The 19589-nt window shown below is 38.2% G+C and overlaps 1 long non-coding RNA gene across 2 annotated transcripts; it reads left to right on the top strand.

Annotated features, from left to right (window-relative positions):
* Positions 1-10270: 10270 nt before the first annotated feature.
* Positions 10271-19149, top strand: LOC140627064 (uncharacterized). Of its 2 annotated transcripts, XR_012026017.1 has the most exons (4): positions 10271-10406; positions 13220-13357; positions 15841-15955; positions 17535-19149. It is a non-coding gene; the product is annotated as an uncharacterized lncRNA (long non-coding RNA). The 2 variants fall into 2 exon arrangements; XR_012026016.1 differs by lacking the exon at positions 15841-15955.
* The last annotated feature ends 440 nt before the right edge of the window (positions 19150-19589 follow it).

Raw genomic sequence — 19589 nt, 5'->3', positions numbered from 1 at the left:
TATTTTCCCCATGTTGCGACTGATGCAACAGAAGTTCAGAACGCTTAGGGGATTTATTTAATGAAGCTCACATAGTCCTCAATCGACAGAACTGGGATTCAAATGCAGTTTTTTTGATGCCAAAATTGAGGCTCTAGACTCAGAGCTGCAGGGCCGAGGAACAGCAGACCTGACAGTCTGCTGAGGCTTTCTGGTCTCTAACCCATTGAAGATTTATCCTTTTTGTCTTTATGTTTTTGGGTTCTGTTGCATCCTTTGTGTAAACCTCCTGACCTGGGCCCTCGAGCCTGTAGGAATCCTAACTCAGCCAAGGCCACTTCAAAATAAATACATGATTCTTAAAAAAAATAATAGACCTTATTTTTTTAGAGAAGTTTAGCTTTACAGAAAAATTGATCAGAAAATGCAGAGTCCCCCCCCCCCATACACACTCTCTGCATCCAGTTCCACCTACAATTTACATCTTTTATTAATGTGGTACATTTGTTTTAATTGGCTAACCAATATCGATGCATTATTTTTAACTAAAATCCATAGTCTACAATAGCATTCACTGTGTTGCACATTCTCTAGATCTTGACAAATGCATAATGATATATGTCCATCATTCTTGAATCAGAGAGAATAGTTTCACTGCCCATCAGTCCCCTCGCTCCACCTATTTCCCCCTCCCTTTCTCCTCCAGAACCCTTTGTAGCCACTGATCTTTACTGCCACCAGAGTTGTACCTTTTCCAGAAGGTTATAGAATTGGAGTCACAGGGTAAGCAGCCTTTTCAGATTGGCTTCTTTCACTTAGAAATATATTCTTAAGATTCCTTCATGTCTTTCCACTTCCTTTTAGCATCAAATACTCTCCCAGTGTATCACAGTTTGCTTATCTATTCACCGATTGAGGGGCATCTTTCATGCTTCTGAGTTTGGCAACTATGAATAAAGTTGCTATAAATAAGCATGTGTGTACGTAACTTTTCAGCCCTTTGAGGTTGAAAGGAATGTGCATGTTGGATCATATGGTAAAAGTATATTTGGTTTTGTAGGAAACTGCCAAGCTGTCTTCCAAAGCGATTGTACCATGTTACATTCCCACCAGAAATGAACAAGAGTTTCTGTTGTTTCACACTCTTGTCAGCATTGGTGATTTCAATTTGGCCACCTAATAGATGTGTAGTGGTATAGCATTGTTTTAATTTGCATTTCCCTAATGATGTGTCATCTTGAACATCTTTTCATTTGCTTATTTGCCATCTGTATATCTTTGGTGAGGTGTCTATTCAGATTCTCTGCCCATTTTTAAAATTGAGTTGCTTGTTTTATTAGAGCCAAGACAATCTTTCTTTGGAACTCGCCCTGACCATTCCAGCACTCGTGAGTCTTACCTCTCTGAACACCTGTGGCTCATAATGTCTGTAAACTAATTAGCTCTCATGGATTATGCCTCCCATTTTTTACTTTACTTTCCATGCCTGGAACAGCATTTCTAACTTATTGATAAGCTTCTTCAAGGAAGGAATCAGTGTTGTACATCCTCAAACCTTCCATAATACCTGCCTACACATTCTGTACATAGTAGGTACTCAGAATTTTTTTTTTTTTACTAACCAAAAAGTTAATAACCTAGAAAGTAATTTGGTTAGAACCAAGACTCTTTTTGTAACCGGAACATGAAGGAACAAAGTAGAATAGATGGGGTTTCAAGATATTGTGGTAGTTACTGTTCTCAGAGGAACTTATTTCTTGGGCTTCTTTTTTTTTTTCCTAGTCTTTTGTTGCAAAATATTTGATATGAAGGGCAAACATTCTGTGGCTATGAAATCACTGGATGTCTGTGAAAGAATTCACCTCTACTATCTAAAAATTTTATGTCCTTATTTTATGTTCTATCCTCAACTTGGAAGAAGGCAAAAACAAGACAAAAATCTTGTGCCTGACCGTATTCAAGGGCCACTAGTTTGCAGGAGTTAGGACTCCAAAAATCCAACCATCATTGAATTAACAAAATGTCTTAATTAGGCATAATATCTTGTCTTTAATAGAGACTAGTGGAGAATGGAAGATTGAAAGCAATGTTGTAGACATAAAACATTCAACTATAGTCGAATCTTCATTCAACTATAGTCCACTCGGGAATTATACCAGGCCCAAGTAGCTAATAATTCTATTTATTCATTCAACTCATTCATTCATTCATTCATTCATTCATTCTTCTTTGACTAAAAGGAGTGAAACTCAGGGTGCTTTGTGTTTAAGCCATGTATATACATGTGAAAAAATGAAAACCACCAGCATCTAACAAATGAGGCTTTGTGAGGTCACGAGGTCAGCCTCAGTCAATGAATTCCAGATGTCTGAGTATGTATTTGTGATTTCTTTGGGGGAGGAGGGACTCTGATACTTAAGACAAGACCTGAGAGAACAGTGCTGTTAAGAGAGACGCTGCACCAAAGACCTGTTTTCTGTGACTGGTTAATTAAGTTGTCCAGGGAGTTCATTTTATAAGAGTGGTTAATATGCCCAAGCCTTTAGATAATTGGGAATTATAAAATACAGGGGTAAGGAGAGAGGGAAGGAGTAGAGAAAAACCAAAAACAAATCAAGAAATTACAAATAGTACACAATTTCTTTAAGCTTACCAGTTTGTTTCAACACGTGAAGTACACTGGTTGGCAGCTTTGGAAGGTCTCTTGTGTACAGAACAGCATCCAGAATGAATTTATGAGTTACCGTTCTGTGTACTGCACTAGCGGTGCAACTGTGGTTTTCCCATGGACACGAAGAATCTCTGAGTTCTCCTCTGCGTAGAGAGATAATAAATTGTCTCCTATCTCTGTGAAGGGTTACTGAAAAAACTCAAATATTATTTATGTTCCACTATGCTAATTTAGTAAAAGTGCATAAAAATATGAGCCATTGTCTCTACCAGCAATGGAATTTGGAATCCTATTTAGCATCAATTTGTGTATAAGGCTAACCTTAGAAATTCCTGACAAATATAAAAGTAGATGCTACTCATTTAATTTTTACTCAAGAAATTACAAATTATTTATTCAACCTTTTTTAAAAAATGCCATCCTCTCTTAATATTTTGATTGTGTTCTTATGCCAAATGAAAGAAAAATTTTAGCTATTTCGAGGGTAATCTTGACATATTTAATTGAAAGGAAATACATTAAATGTAAAACCATTATAATTCGGGGGGGGGCGGTGGCAAAATGGCACTAAAATGACTGACATATTTCACAGCCTGAAAAATAAACATAGCTCAGCCACCTGAGGTGCATTGTAGTCATGCAGACATCTGCATTCTGAATTTTAATTGAGTTATCTGGATATCCAGAGTTAGGGGGATGCATTGGACCTTCATTTGGTTTTATGGAACCTCAAAATAAAATTATTTGCACTTTGTTTTTCTCATAATTAATCTCTACATGACTAATGTTGATAGTACAGAAAATGTTTTACATCGAGCATTATTTCTTCATCTAGATTTCTAAAGACCTTTCCAGATTTGCCTTCTAAATATGGTTAGGATAATCTTTGATGCCAGAAGACACACATGCCCATGTGCATGATTCAGCCTTCCCTACATTAAACAGCCCCCCCTCCCAAATTCAGTTGCTTACAACAACAATGGCTTATTTCTCACTCATATTACATATTGGTGGCAGTGTTGCTTTTCCTCCCTGTGTCTTCTTTATTCCATAATCTGAAGTAAGAGAGGAGACCCTCTCTGCTCAAAACAGAGGGAAAGAGTAAGATGATGGGCCAAAACTCAGGAGTACCTGCTCAAAGCACATCTTCTTGGGCAAAACCTGACTTCAAACCACATCACGTGGCCAAGCCTGACATCGATGATGGGTAAACTTCTCCTCCAGGAAGGCACTCAGTCCTGTATAAGCCTCCTAAAGGAAGTGGGGAGGGAATGATCAGGAACAAGAATAGAATTCACTGTAGTACCACCTCTCACATTTGTTTAGAAAGATACGTATCTGTTGATATGGGAGGAATCATAATTTTCTGTGTTCCACAAAAATCTATGCAATAGTAGGGAGTGAATTATAACAGATTTCTTTTTTTTTTTCCCTCCCATCCTTTCCCCCTCTTTTTCCCTTTCTTTCTAAACGTCTAAGAACTCAGGAATTGCTCCAAATGATTCATCCTTTGTTCTGAAATCCAGGCAAGGCTGTGCCTGCCCGACTAGCCGTGGCATTGAGTGAGAGACAGGAGTAGGTCATCAGTTGAAAATACATTGATCACAGAATTGCAATCCTTTGTGTTTGTAAACACAGAACCAATTCAAGGTATCAGTGGATTGATCAGGACTTCCAATGTTTATGTTTAATGTTTACAGGAATTGCCTGGGGATCTTATTACACAGTTTCTAGCTGAGTGGATATAGGGTGAAGCCAAGGATTCTAAACTTTCTAACAAGCTTCCAGGTGATGTGTGCTGTCAACCCCAGGGACCACACATGGAGTAGCGGTCAACATGATAGCTCCTGAACTTCTTTCAAAGCCTGATGTTGTCTGAAGTCATTTCAATTAGCTTCCCACACCCACATGACTTGAAAAAGGTACATACAGATTGCACATAATGGAGGGTGCTTAAACTTGTATTACATGGCTTCTTAACGCAAGGAGCAGAGTTTTACCCATCTCTGTGTCCTCATAACCAACAGGGCTGTGCCATCTGGATAACTGACACTACACAGCAGCTAGATCCACAAATGCTAGGCTTAAGTGGAGAAGGAGGGATGTAATGCAGAATGGGATGCAAGAGTCTTTATGAATATTAAAATATACATCCCTCCAGAAGAGAGGGCCTCGTTCCCTTTATGGTCCCCTGCCCACTGGGATGGCATGGTTTTTCCCAACCCTTTACTTATACTTTAACGCATATCCTTGCCTCAGGGACTTCCTGTGATTAAGATTGATCATCTCAATCTTAGGAATGGGCTTCATTTACGAGGAAGGCAAGGCCATTCAATTCCAATTAACTGCACAGTTCTTGTGTAAAAAAACAACCTTAAACTTTTAGACTATTTAAAGAAAAGCAAAAGTCCCCACCCTTACTTTTTCATAAAACAGAATTGTCCTGACAGGGTTTTCCTGTTCTTTTGAGTCAATAAGGCTCCAAGAGCTTAAAAATAGATGATGGTTTTACATTTATCATTTGAACAAACATGGGAAATTCGGAAATAGTTGCCATGGAATTCCGGGAATAATTTTTTCCATCTCCACAGTTGGCAAAGTGGTTCTTAGGGAACCATAGACTACATAAATGCACACACTGGGGATGTCTTGGCATCTAGCCTCCTAAGACATAATGTCATTTGAGGCCAATCTCACTTGGAGGGCACACTAGTGATTTCAAAAATGCTGGTAAGGAGCACAGTGATGCTTCGTAGCTCAGTGAAACTCTCTCTCCTGGGGCACTGATGGTTGTAAGACACCACCAGGACTTCATTTTCCACTCCTAACATTTCCTCCTATTCCCAGTTGTGTGTTGGTGAGAGCTAGGGAGCGGAGGGTAAAGGGATAAACCAATATAGAGAAAGGGAAGGTATGAAAAAGGCCACTGAACAAGAAAATGTGTAGATCTGGGTGGTAATTTCAGGTTTAGCAGTAATTGGCTGTGTGACCTTGAGCAATTTATGCAACATGTCAGTCCTCAGTTTCCTTATCTGTGAAACAAAAGGATTGGTAAGATTTTTCAGGACCTTTCCAGGTTTGCCTTCTAAAAGGAAAAACAGAAACAATACATAATTATTTCATTGATAGCCACATAGTAGGCTTTAATGTGTAAGCATATGGGTGCATAACATGTGCAGCCCATATACGTATAGAATGAGCTAAACAAGAAGAAGGAAAATAGGAACCTGTCATGGAAAGAGACTGGGACAGGAAGTCAGAAGAATAATAACTTCTTTTTTCTTCGTTTTTAAGTTTTTATTTAAATTCCAGTTAATTAACACAGTGTAATATTAGTGTACAATAAAGTGATTCAACACACATCACCTCATGCTCATCACAAGTGTCCTCCTTAATCCCCATCTCTTGTTTCCCCCATCCCTGCCACCTCCCCTCTGGTAACCAGTAGTTTGTTCTCTATAGCTTAGAGTCTATTTCTTGCTTTGTCTCTCCCTCTCTTTTTTTTTTCTTGAATTCCATATATGAGTGAAATCACATGGTATTTGTCTTTCTCTGACTGACTTATTTCACTTAACATTGTACTCCCTAACTCCACCCATGTCATCAGAAGAATTATTTCATTCATTCATTTACTCTTCATTCATATATCATTCATTTATTCAGAAATATTCATTGGGAGCCAATCATTTACCAGTCATTAGACTAAGATCTGGAATAGCACAATGAAAAAGCAGACTTTCCTGCCCTTTTGGAATTGATATTCTCCAGGAGAGATAGGTAACATATAAAAAACAAACAGGACAGCCTGGTTGGCTCAGCAGTTTAGCGCCGCCTTCAGCCCAGGGTGTGATCCTGGAGACCAAGGATCAAGTCCCACGTCAGTCTCCCTGCATGGAGCCTGCTTCTCCCTCTACCTGTGTCTCTGTATCTCTCTCTCTCTTTCTCTCTTGATCTCTCTGTGTCTCTAATGAATAAATAAAATCTTTAAAAAATAAAAAAAAACAAAGAAACATGATAATTTAAGATAGGTACAAGTGTCATAGAGCAAATGAGGTACAGAATGCTCAAATAGCAAAAGGGCTCAGTGTGTTTGAGGAAAAGCAAAGAAGATAGGGTAGTTAGAATGCACTGAGCAAGGGAGAGAATGTACTAGATAAAGTTGTAGCGCCAAACAAGACTCCTGTCTTGCAAAGCCTTAGTGACCATAGTAAGAATTTTAGGTTTTAAGAGCATAGGAGAAGGGGTGCCTGGGTGGCTCAACTGGTTGAGCATCCAACTCTTGGTTTCAGCTCAAGTGGTGATCTCAAGATCCTGAGATCTGGTCCTGCACTGGACTTCAGCTCAACGCACTTAAGATTCTCTCCCTTTTACCCCCAATATCCCCCCTCCCAAATAAATGAATAAATAAAATATTTTAAAAAAGAGCAAAGGGAAATCATTGAAGAGTTTTAGGGACAAAAGTGACATAGCTTACATCAATCTTTCTGGCTTTTGTATAGAAAAGAGAGAAGGATGTTGGATAAAGTAGAGAAAATTAGTGATGGACTTGTAGATTTTTATTTATTATTTTACAACTATTTATGGCCAATTATAACCATTATTTTTTTGTGTTTAGATTTTCCCAAATTTGTCCTAGGGTAGCTAGTAGACGGGAAGAAACTTAAAGGTGATTCTGCAATTTTGGCACTGTTTTAAAATTCCACCAAGAGTGTCTAAGGGTTCCAGCTTCTTCACGTCTCTACCACCACTTATTACTGTGTGTGTGTGTGTATGTGTGTGTGTATGTTTGAGAATAGCCATACTAATGGGGTAAAGTGAAAATTTCATTGTGTTTTGATTTGTATTTTTCTGCTGATTACTAATGTTGAGCAGCTTTTCATATGCTTATTGGCCATTTGTACATCTTTGGAGAAATACATATATATGTCCATCTTTTAATAAAGTTAGCTGATACTCTGTTGTTAAGTTATAGGAGTTTTTGTATATTCAGGTTATGAAACCTTTATTAGATATATGATTTCCAAATATTTGACTCCCTTCTGTAGATTGCCTTTTCACTCTGTTGATTGTGTCCTTTGAGGAACAAAAGGTTTTAAGTTTGATGTAATCCCTTTTGTGCATTTTTGCCTTTGCTGCCTGCACTTTTGGTGTCATTTCCAAGAAATATTGCCAAATCCAATCCCATGAATCTTTTCCCTTGTTTTATTCTAGAAATTTTACAGTTTTGAGTATTATGGTTAGGTGTTTAATCTATTTTTTCATGGTGTAAAATAAGGGTCTGACTTCACTTTCCATGTGGATATCTAGTTTTCTAAACACCATTTATAGAAGAGATTGTCCTTCCCTGATTAAGTAATCATAAGACCTTTATCAGTTTTTTTTTCTGTACTCTGCATTCTATTCCTGTCATCTGTATCAGTCTTTATGAAAGTACTACATGGTTGTGATTACTATAGCTTTGTAATAAGTTTTGAAATCAGGAAGCATAAGCCCTCTAATTTTTTTTTCAAAATGGTTTTGGCTATTTGGGATCCTTTCAGATTCCATATCTATTTCAAGATGACATTTTTCTATCTCTGCAAAAAAAAAATTGCCATTAGATTTTGATAGAGATTACACTGAATACATAGATTTGTTTGAGTAGTATCAATGTCTTAACAATATTGTCTTCTCATCTATGAACATGGCATGTCTTTCCATTTATTTGTGATTTCTTTAATTTCTTTCAGCAATCTTTTATAGTTTGCAATGTAAATGACTTTCACTTCTTTGGTTAAGTTATCCCTGAGTATTTGATTCTTTTTAATGCTATCATAAGTGAAAGTGTTTTCTTAATTTCCTTCCCTGATTATTCATTCTTGATATATAGATATGTAACTGATTTATGTGTGTCGATTCTGTGTCTTACAACTCTGTTGGACTTTTTAGCTCTAACAGATGTGTGTGTGTGTGTGTGTGTGTGTGATATCTCTAAGGTTTTCTACATATAAGGTCATGTCATCTGCAAACAAAGATAATGTTATATCTTCCTCAACAATTTGGATAGCTTTTATTTCTTTTTCTTGACTAATTACTCCAGCTAGAACTTCTAATGACATGTTGAATAAAAGTGATGAGTGATCATCCTTGTCTTATTTCGGATCTGAGCCTTTCATCATTAAGTATAATGTTAGCTTTAAGCTTTTCACATTTGGCTTTTATTATGTTGAGGTGGTTTCCTTCTACTCCTAGTTCGTTGACTATTTTTTCATGAAGGGATAGTGAATGTTGCCAAGTGCTCTTTCTGCATCAGGTAAGATGATTATGTGATTTTTGTTCTTCATTCTGTTAATGTTATGTATCAAGACAACTGTTTTGGGGGGTGCATGGCTGGCTCTGTTGGTGGAATATGAGACTTTTCTTGGTCTTGGGGTTGGGAGTTCAAGCCCCACGTTGAGCATGGAGCTTACTTTAAAAAAAATGATTGTTGCTTTGTATGTATTAATGTAATATTCTACAATTCTGCTAATTTTAAAATTATTTGTGCTGCATTTCTATGAATTGCCATGAATTTTCAGCGTACAGAGCCATATTATATGATCTTCAAATAGAAGTATTTTAACTCATCCTTTCTAATCCTTATCCTTCTGATTTTATGCTTCCATCAGATTTATAACCTAAAAGCTCTAGTTCTATAGTGAATGATAATGAAGTGGCCATCCTATCCTGATGTAGACTTCAGAGAAGAGAGTTCAATGTTTTTCTATTAAATAGATGCCAGCTTTCAAGTAAGGTATATATCTTTTTTTATGTTGAGAAAATATTCATTGATTATTTTTATTATGTATTTTTATTGGAAACATGAGTTAAATTTTGCAAATGCTTTTTCAATGTGAAAAAGAACATATGACTTTTCTCACTAGAACTAATAATAAGGTGAAATATATTAATGAACTTCCCAATATTAATCTACCTTGTATTTCTGGTAGAAAGCCTATTTTGTCCTTATACATTGTTTTCTTAATGTGCTGTTGGGCAGTGTTAATATTTATTTTGGACCGCTGTGTCAATATTTATAAGCAAGATTTGTCTGTGAGTTTGAGGAAAATATTTTTTTAAATCAAGTTTTGTTATTAATGATATACTCTTTTTGTCAGAAGAATTTGGACGATTTCCTTCTTTTTCTATGCTTTTGTACAAATAGGACAGCCTGGACTTTGACATTTCCGTAGAATTCCCCTGTGAAATCCTCTTGACCTACTGTTTTTCTGAGATGTGGAAAGTGGGAAGTAACTCTTTGGTAACTTTCTCTATGGCTTCTATAAAAATTGGTCTGTTTGCTTCACCGGAATCAATTTAGCAAAGTATGTTTTCCCAAAAAAATTATCCACTTCTGCATTATATAACTCTCATCTGTCTCAATGTTTTTTCTTTCTTTCCAATTTTTTATCTTGTGTATTTGTGGGGTTTTTTTCTCTGCTACCCCTTTCCCATAAACAATGTTACCTTTCTTAATTAGATCAGCCAGTGATTGCTTATTTTATTTTTATAATCAAATATCTATTGATATGGCTATTTTCCTCTTTTATACTTCATTAATTTCCTTTTTAAATATTTCATTTAATTACTTGAGAGAGAAAGAGAGAGAGCAAGAGAGCATGAGCACGAGCTGGTTGGGGGGAGAGGAAGAGGGAGAGGGAGAAATAGGCTCTCCACTGAGCAGGGAACCAGAGACGGGGCTTGATCCAGGACCTTGGGATCTTGACCTGAGATGCAGGTAGATGCTTAACCATCTGAGTTACCCAGGCACCCCTCTACTTGATTAATTTCTGATTTTATTCTTATTTCCTCTCTTTTGCTCTCTTTGTTAACTGAATTATTTTGTTTTTTCAAATGTTGGGATGACATGTTTAATTCACATTTTCATTGTTCACATTTATTGACATATCTATCTAAGGCTATACAATTTTCCTGGTCACTGCTTTAATTGTATAAAGATACATAGATTCTGACACATAATATTTTAATGATTATTTTTTACAACATGATATTAATTGTATTTCTTCATTTGGATCTGGGTTCTTTGCATAATAATCAGAGAATTTTTTGTATTATGACTACTTTGTGTGATTTATTGAATTTTTTATTGTGACTCAATATGTGGTAAATTGGTGAATTTCACAAATATCCAATGTGAAATCAGAAATAAGACTTATTCTCTGTTATCAGGGTGCATATAGATCCATCTGATTTATTGTACTGCTTGTGTCCCCTTTATCCTCACTTATTTTTTATCCACTTTACCTTTTTCAGTCTGAGCATGGCATGCCGAAGTCTCTTAATGTTTGCTCTGTCTCTTTGCATTTCCTTTGGTTTCTGTTATAGAAAGGTGGCTGATGTGCAAAAAGTTTCTATCTCATCTTTACTGTGAGTTGTGGCCTTTGCCTTTATAACATTTTCTTCTTCGTCTTGCTTCGTTTTGTCCTGAACTCTGCTTTGACAGATAGCAAAATCAAAGCTCTGCTCTCACTTTCTTTGCAAAGCCCTACACTTCACTCACTCGATTCTTTATTTGTAGGCTTTCTGCACTACCTCGGTTTAGTCGTATCATTTGTGTACTGCACAGGGTTTGTTTTGTTTTGTAAGCCCGCTTGAAAATATGTTTTTAATATACAAATTAAGCTTATTTACATTTATTAATATGATTTATATGTTTTATTTCAGCTCTTCAATTATTTTACTGTGTTCATTATATAGTTTCACTCTTAAGTGACTTGTACTATGTGATTTCTTCTCTCTTTCCCTCTCTGTCTCTCTTTTAAATTGGGTTTTAGTCTGTGTTTCTTTTGTTGTTTAGGAAGGCTTGTATTCATGACCAAGTTGTTACCTCATACTCCTACCCTTATATCATGGCCAGAGTCTCTTTTTCCCTGCTTAGACTACTCTGCCTGGCAACCTTAAATGATATTCCTTGATTTTCCCAGCCTCTTATTCCTTTCTGCTCTGCTATCCCCACTGATTTTCCCAATTAGTTGTAAATTAAAGTTTGTAAAGTTCATTGTCTTTATGCTATGTTGCAAAGCAGGATATGGGCGATTTTACTTGCTCACTTGTTCATCTGCGTTTTTGTTTTTGAAGCTGCATGGAGGGATTCCAATTCCGGCTGTTGCCATTATCCTATGGACCTGGAAGCTTCTCATAGATTTTTATGAGAATTAAATGAGCTAATCTATGTGAAAGTAAAGATCGCTGATTACCCTTTGGTGGAAAGACTTCAGTAATTTGTTTTCTTGCATTTAGAGTTAACACATTTTTTTTTCTAACTACTGTCCATTAACCCTTTTATGTGAAGTATTTTGCCACCTTTGGCTTCCTAACATGCCTTCTGCTTTGGTATGTAAGAACTTTCTGATTTGATAGGAAGGTAGAGGAGATTGTGGACAGGTAACATGTCAGTGGGCTTCCCTGAGGAAAGCAGGAAGAAATGATGGATCGGGAAGAGAAAGCAGCAAACAGGAGGAGAAAGTGATGAGAAAGATATAGAGGGGAAATAAATTGTTAAATTGTTAGTTCTCTTGTATTTTACTAGATTTGTCCCAGGCTATAGACAAGGCTGAGAATAGTCCAATGGTGTTCAATGCACCAGCCGGCCCAGATTAAAAATGAGAACATCAGAGATCCTTTTGAGTAATAGCTATAATTAGTTAAATTTTTCTTTGAAGAAAGTATTGCACTTGGACACAAAGGAACAACAATACATGACATCTAGTCGATGAACTTAAAATATTTGAGACGATAAGCACTACTTTAACATTATGTTCACAAAAGAACCCAAGGACCTTGAATTTTTACCATCTTCATTTTCAACATGAGAAAAAAAAAACTAAGATTCAGATTCAGGGAGGCTGAGAAAATGGTTGAAAGTCACATAATTACAAAGGGACAGAGAGGTGACTTGATTTAAAGATTCCCTTATTCAAATCCCACCCACTATAATATAAGGTGAAAAGGGGCAAGAAAAGTGGCCAAATAGACGTGTTCCAAGTGCCTAGAGAATGAGGAAGTTATTTGTGGTCAGAATGGTCTGGGAAGATATTTCAGAAAACGTTGGATTTGTAGCTTCTCCTCCATGCAGAATGGCATCTGTGTCTGTAATTCCTGTGGACCCCACTGAGGCCTGGGCAGACCAGCTGTGGAAAGGGTACTTAGCCACTCCTTTGCTCTGTGATCCAATTGGAAGCAGCTTTTCCTTTTTAAAAAAGTAACCCTGATTTTGCACAGAGACCTTCAGGCAGGAGCTTCTTTTTACAGAGGTTGTAATTAATGTAATCATGGGTCCTGAGAGAGAGCTTGACTGAGAGTATAGGAATGAGGTAACAAGATACGGATTTTCTGATCAGAAGGGCTGGTGTGTGAATTCATTTGGAGGAACAAAGAAGGTGAATGCATTGGTTCTTTGAGGCAACAAGGTATGAAGTGGTCTTGCAATGATCTATAAGCCTGTATCTATTATGAGAACAGGACATTTATAAATATCAGAGCAACAGGATATGGAAGTGGTTCTAATGGAATTGGATATGCTATTGACAGGACCTGGCTCTGGAAATGTCTCTTCAACTCCCTGGAGGTGATATTTCTATTAAGCTCCTATTTAAGATTGAGAATAAGAGAACAAAACCAAGAAATGACAAAGAAAAAAGTGGTCAACCCAAAGCCAAGCAGACCAAGGTAATCTCCATTGCTATATCCAGGTATGAGAAAATATCACAGAATATTAGAACAGGAAGACCTCAGGAAAATGGCTCTCATTTTCATTTTATAGACAAGGAAACAGAATTTTCCCTGTTCGACCTTGGCCCCACTCTGCCCAAATAAATTGGAACTCCTGGCCTGGTGACAGAATTGAAACCAGTTTCCAAAGCTATTAAAGCTGTCCTTTCCAGGATAGCTCTTTGTAGATGATCCCAGAGTAGAAGGTGGGTGATGGAGAGGGAAAGCACAGAGTATCAGAAATGCCTACATTTGAATCTCACCTTTATTAGCTATTTTAAGCTAGATGGCTATGGGAAAAATCTGTTATACACCTCGAGCATCAGTTTTTCATCCATAACATCTCGATGGTAATCCTTACCTTGTAGAAAAAGCTAAGCAGAAAGAGTCATTAGGTTTTTCTAGAAAAAGTTACAGAAAAACTGTATTTCAATCTGTGCATCAAAGACTGGTTGATGCGTTTAGAAAGGAGAGCAGTAGAAAATAGACATATCAGACAGAGGAAATGCAGAAGCAAAGTCATGACCAAGAAAATCCAAGGCCTTAAGAGAGATAGTAGGACCCCATGGTTGAGATTTTTGTGCCAGAGTAAGATTAGACTTCATCTGGTAGTGGTAGTCGTCATAATTAGCAGCATTTACTGAATGCATGTTTTAAGAATCTTACATTTATTGTCACATTTAATCCTTGCCATAACATTGTCAGGTAGCTACTCTGGTCCTCATGGTACAGATGAGAAAACTGAGACACAGAAAGGGAAGGTTATTCGTCCAAGGTCACATAAAGAGCAAGTGCAGAACCAGAGCTGCAACACACAATGAGAAGCAAGCAAAAGATGCTCCAGCAAGGTGTAGAAGAGTCAGTTGTGTTGCATGTATGTGTGTGCATGCATGCATGTGTGTTTACCAAGTATGGTGCTTTGTTCGGTGTCCATGTATGCCTATATTTACACAATAAACTGAGACAGAAGTCAAACACTGTCAAAATTATCAGCACCAGAATAAAATGATTAAGTGCATATTTTTCACTGGTGAATGCCGTCCCTTCCATGTTAATCTCCGGTCAGCATCAAAGAAACACAGCCAGAAACCTATTTTATTTTCTTGAGGAAAACATCTAAATGTCACAGTTATCAGAGTTATAGCACGCCGTCATTGAAAATAACACTTCTGAAAAAAGCAAGCGAAGACTTAAAGAAATGTCTCTTACATTATGTAAATGTAAAATATACAAAATGGTATGTAGAGTCTACAGAGTGCTGGACCAATAGTCCTTCTCAAAACTGTCAAGGTCATCAAAAACAGGAAAAGTCTGAGAAAATGTCACAGTCAAGAGGAGCCTAAGGAGACATGACAAGTAGATATACTGTGAGGTCTTGTATGACATCTCAGGACAGAAAATGGCATCAAATAAAAGAACATACAATTACTTCTATGCAAACTCCTCAGCATCTGAAAGCCCCGAGTTTTCATACAATCCCTACTTAAAATGCTCTAGTTTTTAAATGCCCTTGTCAAAGTCTTTCAGAAAAAAATTGGTGGTCTATGAAAAAAGATGTGCTGAATGGTTTTGATTTTCTGTTACATTTTAATGTAGAATCAGCCCCCCCCCCCTCCAGTGCTGTACACCGTTGGTAGACAAAGCACATGTTTGAAACACTGGCTACATAGGGCACAAAGCTATTTCTTTGAAAGAAGATGATATTTGGTATTTTTCTAACTTTTTAGAAAAAGTGCTATTTAGATCTGGACTTAAGTTTGGACCATAGGGAACTGCCAGTATTTGACTGCTTTTGATCTTAAAAAGACAACTATAACTTCATATGGTTTCATCCAGTGCCTTTAAAGAATGGACGGCCTGGTGTTTGTGTTGTTTGGGATATCTGGCTCTGCAGCCAACCCAGAGGCTCCTAGTGAGCAGGCTCTTAATCTGAGTGGCCAGCCCTGTGGAACTATCTACATCCCTGTTTCCACTCCTTCTTCCATCCCACTCAATCCCACCTCCCACCCCAAAATCAGCATCTAACTCTGGCAATGTCTGGGGTCCAAAAGGTGCTTGTTGACAACATCTAACTCATCTAGAATCTAAGACAAGGCAAAACAGGTTTTGTGGAAAATTTTTTGAAAATTAGGAAAATCTCCAACCTTGGTGGACTCCCTAGAACCTAGTTTTTGTTGAAGGACCAGGTTCTGAGACTTGGTGTGACATTTCCTGAGTGAGCTGCAAGTTTCAGTAGAAAGTCAGAAAAGAGTGCGAATGAGGGTCTGGAAAAAATATTTGGTTTGTTAAAAGGCTCCCGCGCCCCACAGTTGACCTACATTGCAGAGTCCTTAGTAATAAGGCAGTATTTTATCCCAGCTTCCTCTCTCTCTCCCTCCCTCTCCCTTCCAAATCCTAATTTCTTTCTTTCTTTCTTTTTTTTTTTTTTTTTCCTGGAGTAGCAGCCACAGAGCATGGGGTGAAAAGTCGCTGGAAGGACAAGTTGACAGATAGCATTTGGGTCGCTGGGTCACTGGAAGGCGTCGTGATCTGGGCTCAGACAGAGCGATTTCCTCGGTGATTTTAATCTTTCGTCTGTTCACACGTCATGCCACCTGGACATAATGCAGAGAAATCTGGAGGTTTAACAAACCTTTCCTCATGCCCCAAAAGCTCTCTTGGAAAAAAAAAAAAGAAAGAAAGAAAAGCGAGGGAGAAAGTGAAAGGAAAGAGAGAGTTAACCCTGTCCCTGCCTTCCCCTTCTGAGGTACAAAATCCAAGAGAGGGACAGGCCTGGCTGGCAATTAATAAGCTCAGGGCTTTTTGTGAGCAAGGAGGGCCTCGTCTTTATGGAGACTGTAAATAATATAACAAGCTGCCCCTTTTACTGCCTTAGACACATATAAGTGGCAGTTTTATCCTTTTTCGTTGACCCTCTGTTCAGGTTTTGATTTACTTTCAAATCTCTTGTCGTAGATTCTTGGAAAACATTTATTTTGGTGGTGGGGGTGGGGTGCAAGCTGTGGGAGAAAGGATGTAGAGACAGAGGGCTATCCATGAAGGGAGATATTAATATCTGTCCCGTGACTGTGGCCAGACAGTCTGCTTTTCTTATTTCCCCATAAGGTTCTGAGCTATTTCTGACCAAGGGTGTTAAAGCTTAGAATTAATGGGTTTCAGCAAAGTAGATGCCAGCGTTCCAGAGAAATGCTTCTGCTTAACTTGTTAGAGATATGTCTCAGATCATGCTTGATAAAGCAGGAGAGTGGGGAGAGAAAAGGCAGCCACAGGATGGCCAAGAAGGTCCTTCAGGTTTCCTCCATCTGGACAAACAGTTGGAAGCAAGAAAGTCTCCAGCCCCTGACCCGTGTTCCCCCAGAATGCATGTCATACTACTGGTAAAGCACTTAACAAACTTTATCATGGTTATCAGCTTAAATGTCAGCAGTTGACTATAAACTCCACACGGGCAGTGACTTTATCCTTTGCATCTCCCAAAGTGCCTGAAATATAGTGGGGGGAGGGGTCTTAAATATTGGCTTGTTTATTTATCAAATGTTGTCTGAGCGCCTATTGTCATCAGGTCAAGAGCCAGCCGATGAGGATACAATGAGGAATAAGTTAGGGCCCCGATCCTCAAGTTGTTTATAGTCTTACGAAGAGATAGATATACACAAATAACACACGTACTAACATATTATAGATGTTGTCTGGGTGTGCGGAAATCTGTGAGGGAATTAAGTAGGGGTCCACTCTACTGAGGAGAGGTAGAAAGGATCAAGAAAGATGTCATGAATGAAAGAAACATTTTCAGAAGAGGTATAAGCTGAGAGCCACATAGGCCAGTTGAGTTGCTATCTCAATGGCCTTTGGGAGAAAAACGGGTCTGGAGGGGAGAGCAAGCAGAAGCATTAAAATGTAAGAGGGAGGTGATGTCCCAGAACTCAGGGACCCCCAAGATGCAGGGCCAGAAGGAAAGTGGATGATGATGTCCAGGTTTCTGGCACTAATGGTTGGGTAATTAATAGCACAGTTCACTCGCATAGGGCAAAGGAAAGAAAGGAAGGAGGTCATGATACCAGTCACCTAGAGGCCATAATATTAGGGCAGTGCTTACTAATCCCAGTAACCAACTGAACTGTGTTTGTTTACCCAGATTATCCCAGTTGCCTTGGCTTCAAGTATATACAGCTTGTCCTGTTGCCACGAACCTTGGAACACCACCACTCACCTGTGCCAAAGTACAATGGAAACATCATAGGCAGGGAGTTTGGAAACCTGGATTGAGGTTTTGCTCTGAAACTATCTGAGTCCCAATTTACTCCCTTTTACACTGGAGATGAAAGCTGCTTCCTGCCCACCTCATTAGCTTGCTGGGAGTGTTGAATGAGATTATGCATCTGAAAGCTACACAAACATAAGAAAGGAAATATGAAAGATCCACAAGCCCTCTGACCCCCAAGAATTTGGAGCAGCACCAAATTTTGGGGGCAGTGACAGAAAGCTAATGAAAATTAAAGTCACCCACTGCCTCCAAGTCAGCAGACCTGACTCATGAAGATGAAACTTCTCTCAAGAGGATATTTGCCAAGTGATACTGCTCATAGGAAAGTATTCCATCCAATCCGCCCAGCATGGACTCCAGATTACTGAGCTTTTGGGAGGTTCATTTATCAGAGGAAATTGCAACTGGTTTCTTGGTCTAGTGACCCTAACTTGTACAGGTGGCAGCCTTCAATCTTGGCCGAATTCCAGCTGGGATAATTCCATTTGGTTCCCCATCCAATGAGGAGCTCCTAGCTTCCAATTAGTTCCTGGCTTCCACTTCACTGGGAGCATCGTCCTTCCCTTCCTGTCTTGGAAATTGCCACTAGCAGGAGAATATATGACTACATTTTTGCATGTGCAGAGTGGATTTTCCCCGTTTCCTAATGAGGACATTTTTCTTGTGAGACCAACTTCCAAGTAGCTTATTCTTAGAAGCTAGCCCCAAGACCTTTTCTCGCTAACCAGGTAATTTAGAGAATGATAGACCATTATAGCTGTTTGGAAAGCCATGGTCACTGACAAAGGATTACTAGTGGCTGAGCAGGTATAGAGGTGTGAAGTGACTGGTGGGTTTAAGACAAGTGAAAAGAATAAAGGCTAGAGTGTGCATTGCACATCTAAACTCACCCATCTTTCTAGGAAGTAAAACATTGCTCCAGGAGTTCCTTATTCTCCACAACCCTGCTAGCACCTGTTATCTCTTGTCTTTTTGATGATAGCCATTTTAACCAGTGTGAGGTGATATCTCATTGTGGTTTTGATTTGCATTTCTCGGATGACCAGTGGTGGTGAACATGTTTTTGTGTACCTGTTGGCCATTTGTATGTCTATTTTGGAAAGATATCTATTCAGATCCACTGCCCATTTTTTTAATCAGATTTTTTTTCTTATGCTACTGAGTTATAGAAGTTTTTCCTACATTTTGGATGTTAACTCCTAATCATATAGATGGTGTGCAAATATTTCCTCCCATTCTGCAGATTGCCTTTTCATTTTGGGATTTTTTTTTTCTTTTGCTATGCTGGAGTTTCCTCAAAAATGTATAAATAGAACTACCATAAGATTCAGCAATCTTACTTCTGAGTATATATTCAAAGGAAATGAAATCAGGTTCTCAAAGAAATATCTACACTCCCATGTTTATTGCAACATTTTTCAATTTATAATAGCCAAGATATGGAAAAAATGAAGTGTCTGTCTGGATAAATGGATAAAGATGTGTTGTGTGTAAGTCTCTCTGTATGTGTGATGGAATATTATTTAGCCATGATAAAGAAGGAACTCTTGCCATTTGCCCTTTCTTGAGGGCATTATGCTAAGTGAAATAAGTCAGACAAAGGAAGACAAATACTGTATAATCTCACATATATGTGGAGTCTGAAAAGGCCAAAATCATAGAAACAGAGAGCAGAATAGTGTTCACCAGAGGTTGGGGGAGTGGGGGAAATCAGGAGATATAGGGCAAAGGGTACACACTTCCAGTTACAAGAAAAATAAATTCTGGGGATCCAATGTACGGCATGGTGACCATAGCTAACAACACTGTATTATATACTTGAAAGTTACTAAGGGAGTAGATCTTAAATTTCTCATCTTCCAAAAAAAAAAAAAAAAAAGAAAGAAAGAAAGAAAGAAAGAAAGAAAGAAAGAAAGAAAGAAAGAA

Source organism: Canis lupus, chromosome 38, assembly GCF_048164855.1.
Source record: "Canis lupus baileyi chromosome 38, mCanLup2.hap1, whole genome shotgun sequence".
NCBI lineage: Eukaryota > Metazoa > Chordata > Mammalia > Carnivora > Canidae > Canis > Canis lupus.
Note: the sequence above shows the minus strand (reverse complement) of the source record. Positions and strands in the feature narration are given on the sequence as shown.